The following is a 7,286-nucleotide window of genomic DNA, read 5'->3' on the forward strand; positions in this document are numbered from 1 at the left end:
CTTGGCATAAAGACATTTTGATTTGAAGGGGCGTGTTGGAATATCAAATTAAAATGTTAGAATAAATGAGGTTAATAGCATGAGTTTTAGAAGTGCAATGGTCATAAGTTTAGAAGGGTTAAGAGACATAGGTTATGGAAGAATAAAAGTAACTTACTCATTTATGATATTTATCTTTATGGCATTAAAATAAGAGTTTAATTTGTGATTATTGGTATGCCTAGACGTTTTTGTTTTGAAGCCTATATAAAGGGCTATTGTAATCCTTGTTTGATATGATTTTGAAGCCTATATAAAGGGCTATTGTAATCCTTGTTTGATATGAAGAAAGAAAATTGAAAAAATATAAGTGAGTTCTTTGTCTTCATTTGAATTGTAATCCTTGTTTGATATGAAGAAAGAAAATTGAAAAAATATAAGTGAGTTCTTTGTCTTCATTTGAGAGAGTTCTAAGTTCGTAAACTTAAGAGTCATCAGAATTATTGTTTCCAAATTTGAAGAAATAGACCCGTGCGACCATCAAAACCCCCCTGATGAAGATATTTAGACTCAAGAACCATGTGATTGGACTCAAGTCGTGTCCCATCCGGGCCCAAAGAAAAGTCGTCTTGTTGAGGACAATAATTGTGTGAACATCGATCTAAATTCTGTGAACCTTGCAACTTTTTGCTGGAATGAGGTTCAAATTGAAAGGGGTGTCCTTGCTACGTAGAGACAAACCTCTTTTACTCTTTTCTTTGGGTCATTTGCGCTTCGGAATCCTAAAGTTTACACCATTTTTTCGCTTTGGTAGTTTTTTTTTTTCATGGCGCTTTGACATTTTAAAGTTTACACATTTACTAACTTTGATGCCGCATCTTTTGTCCTGACACTTTAGTACTCTAAAGTTCGCACTTTTTTAACTTTGATTCCTCAAAATATCGTTGACGACACTTTGATCTTCGGGTATCAAAGCTTAAAATGTGTAAGCTTAATTTGGAGTGTCAAAATATTCAGAAAAAAGCTTTCGAGGTGTTAAAGTTAACAGAAGCGTGAGCTTTAGGCTATCAAAGTGCAACTAACCCTTACTGTTTTACTAACGACATTATTAACTAACATCTAAATTCATTTAGACTCGTGAATCATGTGTGATTGGATTCAACTCTCCAGGTGCGTCTCATCTGGGCCAGGTGCCCGTCGTGTTGTTGCCGACAATGACTTCGTGTGAGCAAATAGAGAATCACATTAGGCCATAACTTGTGTTGGGATCTCGATCACAAATGTAAACCGTGCAACTTTTTTGCTATATGCGGCGCAAGTTGAAGGGGGTAGCTTCAAATTATCCTGAACCTCACAGTAGGCGGAAACGTGTTCTTCACACTTATACGAGGTTCTCAAACTGTTCACGTTTGTGTTGGATTTAGACATTTTTTTTCCAAGATAGATAAATGATAAAAAAAGTCTTTTTCGGTTAAACTCATTTATTATGTAATAAATCATTATGATATTTTAAAGAGAAAAACTGCTGATCGAGTGCAATTCACCACAATTAATGTAATCAATATTTTTTTATACATATGAAAGTAGGGCTATGCAATCGGTCGGTCGGTTCGGTTTTTTGCTAAATTTGGCCAAACCGAACCGAACTGCCTATCATTCAAAACCGAAGCGAACCGATTCAAGTCGGTTTGGTTCGGTTCGGGTCGGTTTGTTCGGTTTTCACTTAGTTACAAATGTTATGTTCAAATTCAATTTCACCTCTAATCTATTGACGAAGAAAGAAGTCTCTTACACTTTAATTTTTTAAAATTCATAAACTATTAAATGCTATTGAATATTAGATGTAGAAATCAAAATCTTATTCCTATCAAAGATTACATAAATTTTTTTAGAGAAAACTTACATAAATAATTAAAGTGATCTTAATCTGATAACAAAGTAAATAAAAAATATGTAATAACTTGGATGTTGGGTATAGTTTCTATAAAATTATAAGTCTGACCCAAAGAGAAGTCTGATCCAAAAATGTATCAATCGAGGAGAAAAATCAGAAAAATGTTAGAATCAACATTATGCTTTAAGTTTCTTACCTCAAAAGTGGATTGGTTCAAAGTAGAAGAAGCGAATATGTAATAGAGAGGGATAGAGAACTAGAGATAATGAGAAGCCCTAGAATTGGAGAGTACACTATTGTTGGGATATTTTATCGCTATCAGGTCGCGTGAGAGAAAAATATATCAAACTGCATAGAAGTAACTCTTTATGAACTATAATGGGTCGGGTTTAAGCGTATGTAAATAGTAATTAAAGTGGGTAATACAATTCGGTTGGTTCGGGTTGAAAAAACTTTAACTCGACCCGAACCAAACTCTAATAAAAACTGAACCGAACTGTTAAATTTCGGCCGGTTCGATCGGTTTGAACGGACTATGCTCACCCCTATATGAAAAGTGTAAATTTTACAGAACACGGCCATAAATTTGATGAGGTTTGCGCAGAACTTTCCTCGTGAATCGAATATACTACTTGGTCCCATGGAAAATTTGTTACTAAAAGATAGATGTTAGAGGCTTTAAACAAAGATTAGAAACCAAATTAACTAATTAAAGACTATAGCTATTAGGTACTGACCTCAACTACTATTTTAAACACACTACTTTTTCTTATCCTATCCGAAATGAAACTATAGTCACACATGAATACCCAACATAAATATCCGAAGATTCAAAAAATCCGTTTAATCCTTAATCAATTAGGGATGTCAATAATGTATCTCGATCGATCACATGTACTTTCAAGAGGTTGAGGCATTCTAAATGGACAACATGACGAGTAAAGAAAATAATGAAATAGTTAGAGAAGACAGAAATAGTCTCCAAAGGAACGATAAACTATGACGTGATCAGAACCGCAGAGAATGACAACAGATTGAAAAAGCTAATTTGAATGTCTAATTACTAACAAAGTGTATGCCATAACCAACCATTGGCCACATGCATTCCTATACAACAAATTTCACTTGTGTACCGGAAACCTAATTGTTAGCTGCACCATTATTTATCTTTGAATTATCCAAGTCGAGGTTTTTTTCTCCTAAATTATTTTTTCTTCTAAAGGGCTATCTGGTTCACTAAAGAATCCCGTGGAAATCAATTTCCAAGCTTTGACAAGGTCTACAGTAAGGAAATTTTTTTCCATAGGTTTTCATTTCATGTATTCATTTCACAATTAGTTTTAGGGAAATGAGGTGCATAAAGCCCCTCGACATCAACAAATGGGAAACCCCCATTTCCAAGCTCAAAGCTAAGACATGGGTTGGAAACCTATTAATTAGGGATAAAATCATTAGTCGTGTTCTCAAGGGAATAAATTGGGGATTAAAATATTTGAGTTTCCCACTATTTTTTGCGAAACAAAAACACCGGAAAAGATGGAAACATATTTTCTTTACTCAATATCTATGCAAAACAAACATAGAGAACACAATTCTTTGTAAACCTAAAAAAAAACTCACAAAAATAGAATTTTTGGTTGAAAATATATCTCCCACGATTGTGGGAAACCAACCAAAAAGGCCCTAATTTATTTATTTTTTAAAAAAAAGGAAATGAAACATTTATTCTCTACACAATTCTTCGAGGAGGTGGGGGACACAATTATAGGTCACAGATGACGTAATCAAGTCCTACGAAAGATTTAAGCGTATGTATATATAGACGGACGCCAGCGCTCTCTCCCGTGCTTCCTCATCGACCACAAAAAAACCTCTCCCCCCTCGAACCCTGCACTTTCTCTCTCTAGAACCTCACTTTCTCTCTCTCATCAAACGATGGCGGCCACTGAGAACGGTGCTACGGCGTCTTCGGAGGCGGAGCACCCCCGCAAGGCATTCGGATGGGCGGCGAGGGACACGTCCGGCGTCCTCTCTCCCTTCTCCTTCTCTAGAAGGTAGAGGATAGTTCCCCTCCTCTTCTTTTTTTCCGTCATTATTTCAAGAATTAATCTTCGGTTTTAGAAACCCGTCATCCATCTAGTTTTTTTTACATCGATTTCCCGGCATTTCCACGAGTTTCCGCTTTTAAAAACCCTAATATGGTTCCTTAATTTACTTTTTTACCTTTTTTTCTTCCGATTCTCGAAATGGAAAATAGTTATGAATCATCTTGTTTTTTCATGATCGGGGGTGCGATCTTGCCATCGCGCTTTCCCCGCAATTTTCCTGGTTTCTAGAAGGTTTTTTTTTTAAAAGACTTTTTTTGCTAAATAATTAGCAAAACAGACCATTTTGCTAATTATTTAGTAAAAATGTCTCTTTTTGACCATTGTTGACCAAAAAGAGGTCGGTTTTGCTAAACTGGGTGTTCGAAACATACGAGACTACTAGTCCTGTATGTTTAGTCGTCATTAATCTCCTACTAAATCACCGCAAGATCTACGGGACTAGTGGTCCCGTAGATTCTGGTTCGGCACAAACACCATGACCACCTGCAATAACTGCATCATCTCCTCCTCAATATTATGAAACCTCATCAATTCAACATCTAACACCTCTGCCGTCTACTCCTCCCTCACCACTGACTGCACCCATCTCGACAAATCGATCCCTTCCTCGCCAACGAGGCATGGTTCGGGGCCTTACCAGTCTATAGCTCTAGCAACACAACGCCGAAGCTGTAGATGTTGGACTTGAGGGTCGGTCGAAGGGTTTTGAAGACCTCGGAGGCACGGTATCCGGCGACGCGGTTGGGAGCGGAGGAGGTGGAGAAGAGAGGGTAAAAGGCGAAATCAGAGAGGGCGCCGGAGTCGGGTTCCGAGCGGAGGAGGATGTTGGAGGATTTGATGTTGCTATGGATTGTGCGGAAAGTTAGAGTCGGAGGTGGCATCCTCCTCGCCTTGTTGGCGCCTACGATTTCTAGGGTTTTAACTTCCCAATGAGAGAGAGAGAGAGAGAGAGAGAGAGAGAGAGAGAGAGAGAGAGGGTTTATGGTTTGTTTGATGTGAGAGAGAGAGAGAGAGAGAGAGAGAGAGAGAGAGAGAGAGAGAGGGTTTATGGTTTGTTTGATGAGGAAAAGGAAAGGGGAGGAGGCGGCAGGAACTTCCTGAGGAAGATTGATTACTCCCTCTCTTGTTTATTAACTGGGAGATGTTGCCGTGGATTGTGCGGGCAGATGTGATTTAGTAGAATCTACGGGACTACTAGTCCCGTGGAATCTACGTGATTCAGTAGGAGATTAATGACAACTAAACATATGGACTAGTACTCCCGTATGTTTCGAAAACTCAGTTTAGCAAAACTGACTTCTTTTTGGCCTGTTGGCCAAAAATAAGTCGTTTTTGCTAAATAATTAGCAAAACTGACTGTTTTGCTAATTATTTAGCAAAAAAATGTCTTTTTCGAAAAAAAACCCTTTCTAGAATATCCCGCGTGAAAGTTTCGGCACTTTGTAGATAAATTCTCTAGAATAGTTCTTATAATTACAAAAAAGCTTGAAGATTCATATGGTTAGAACAATTTTTCAAAACCGACCGAATTTTTTTTTTTTCAAAATCGACCGTTTTTTTTTATTTATCAAAATCGACCCGGTTTTGTGATTAGCAGGTTAATCACTATCCTAAATAGTCGGGGTTGCCAACCCCGACTATTTAGAAGGGTGTTAAACCCTAATTAAAGGGTGATTAGCAGGTTAATCACTATCCTAAATAGTCGGGGTTGCCAACCCCGACTATTTAGGATAGTGATTAGCCTGCTAATCACAAAACCGGGTCGATTTTGATAAATAAAAAAAAAAACAGTCGATTTTGAAAAAAAAAAATCAGCCGGTTTTGAAAAATTGTTCCATATGGTTATTGTAAGCCGATGAACAATCGGTAAAATCTGTGGAGCCGTCTGTTTCTCCCGCATAAAGACTGTTCTATGCGGAGCTATAAGTGTTCACAGGCTCTTTTCCTAGACAACAATTTTTTTGTCTTTTTATGGACGATGTCATAAAATTCTAACTTCTAGATTTTAATGAATTAAGCGAAGTTTAGTTAAGAATCTCCGTTTGGTTGGTTGGTTGGACTAAGGTTTTCATTTGTAAGTGGCCTACACTAAAATATTACTTATATTATGAGAAATAAAACTTGTGTTGTGAAATCTAAAAGAAATTACGTATAAAAAAGCATATAGCAAGGTGTAAATTAATTTTTCTCTGTGTGAAGAAAGATATAATCATCATACGTAATACTTGCACAATTAGGAGACCCATGAAATATTTATTCTATTATTTATAAAATAAGTAATCCAAAAACCATAATGTATACGAGTTGGTAAAGCAAGAATCACATGTTTCTTCTGGCCTTTCTTTTAAAGAAAATGTAGAATATCGCCATCCTCGCAATAAAAAAAATATAATAAAATTAAGCACAAGGCCACGTCCACAATACAATAATGTGAACCAACTGAGTCACCATAAAGGACAAATTCATGCTGAATCTTTTCTTACTCAAAATTTCTCTCAGGTTTATGTTTGATAGGCAAAATCATTTGCTTAGCCTAGTGATTATTGCAAATGATATTTGATTAATGTAGTTTCTTCGGTGCAGGAACAATGGAGATGAAGATGTAACCTTGAAGATTCTCTACTGTGGAATCTGCCACTCAGATCTTCACAGCATCAAGAATGAGTGGCAAAATACATCCTACCCAATAGTCGCTGGGTATGTTTTCTTATTATTGACAACTTACCTCAACAATATAACCTGATATAAAATGGGAGCATAATGGACATAATATAAGTTGGACTAATAATTAATTCCAGTTGAACATTAGATATTGTTGCCCGAAATATAAGCTTGGGTTTTCTTTTTTCCTTATTTTAAGTGGTATGATTTTCTATCAAGTAGCAGCTAGCTATTCCTAAAAATCTCGATAACATGCTTTTGTAAGCAACAAGAGTGCCATAAATCATGTATGCATTCGTACCTATCCTATTTTATAAAGACTTCATTAAATTATAAAGATTTCATAGTTTCTGGTAAATAATATACTTGTTTGTACTTTTTATTAGAACATATGGTATTAGAATATATGATATAATATATATAGTATAGATATATATGGTATAGTTATGATTCCTTGAGTCATGGTATATTAGTATTACTTCCATGTATAGCTCTCTCCTCTCTCTATATAAGGACCATTGTATTCTTTCACTGGATTAAGAAAAATAACATATTCCTTTCCCAATATTCCTTCTCTATACTAATCAACATGGTATCAGAGCCATACATGACCCAAAAACCCTAGCCGCCGCCGCCACCACCTC

At 36.4% G+C, this 7,286-nt stretch overlaps 1 pseudogene; it reads left to right on the forward strand.

The window, feature by feature from the left end:
* LOC109819825 overlaps nucleotides 3,712-7,286 on the forward strand; it is a 15,400-nt pseudogene continuing 11,825 nt past the window's right edge.

The sequence above is a fragment of the Asparagus officinalis genome, chromosome 8 (genome assembly GCF_001876935.1).
Source record: "Asparagus officinalis chromosome 8, Aspof.V1, whole genome shotgun sequence".
In the NCBI taxonomy this organism is placed as follows: Eukaryota; Viridiplantae; Streptophyta; class Magnoliopsida; order Asparagales; family Asparagaceae; genus Asparagus; species Asparagus officinalis.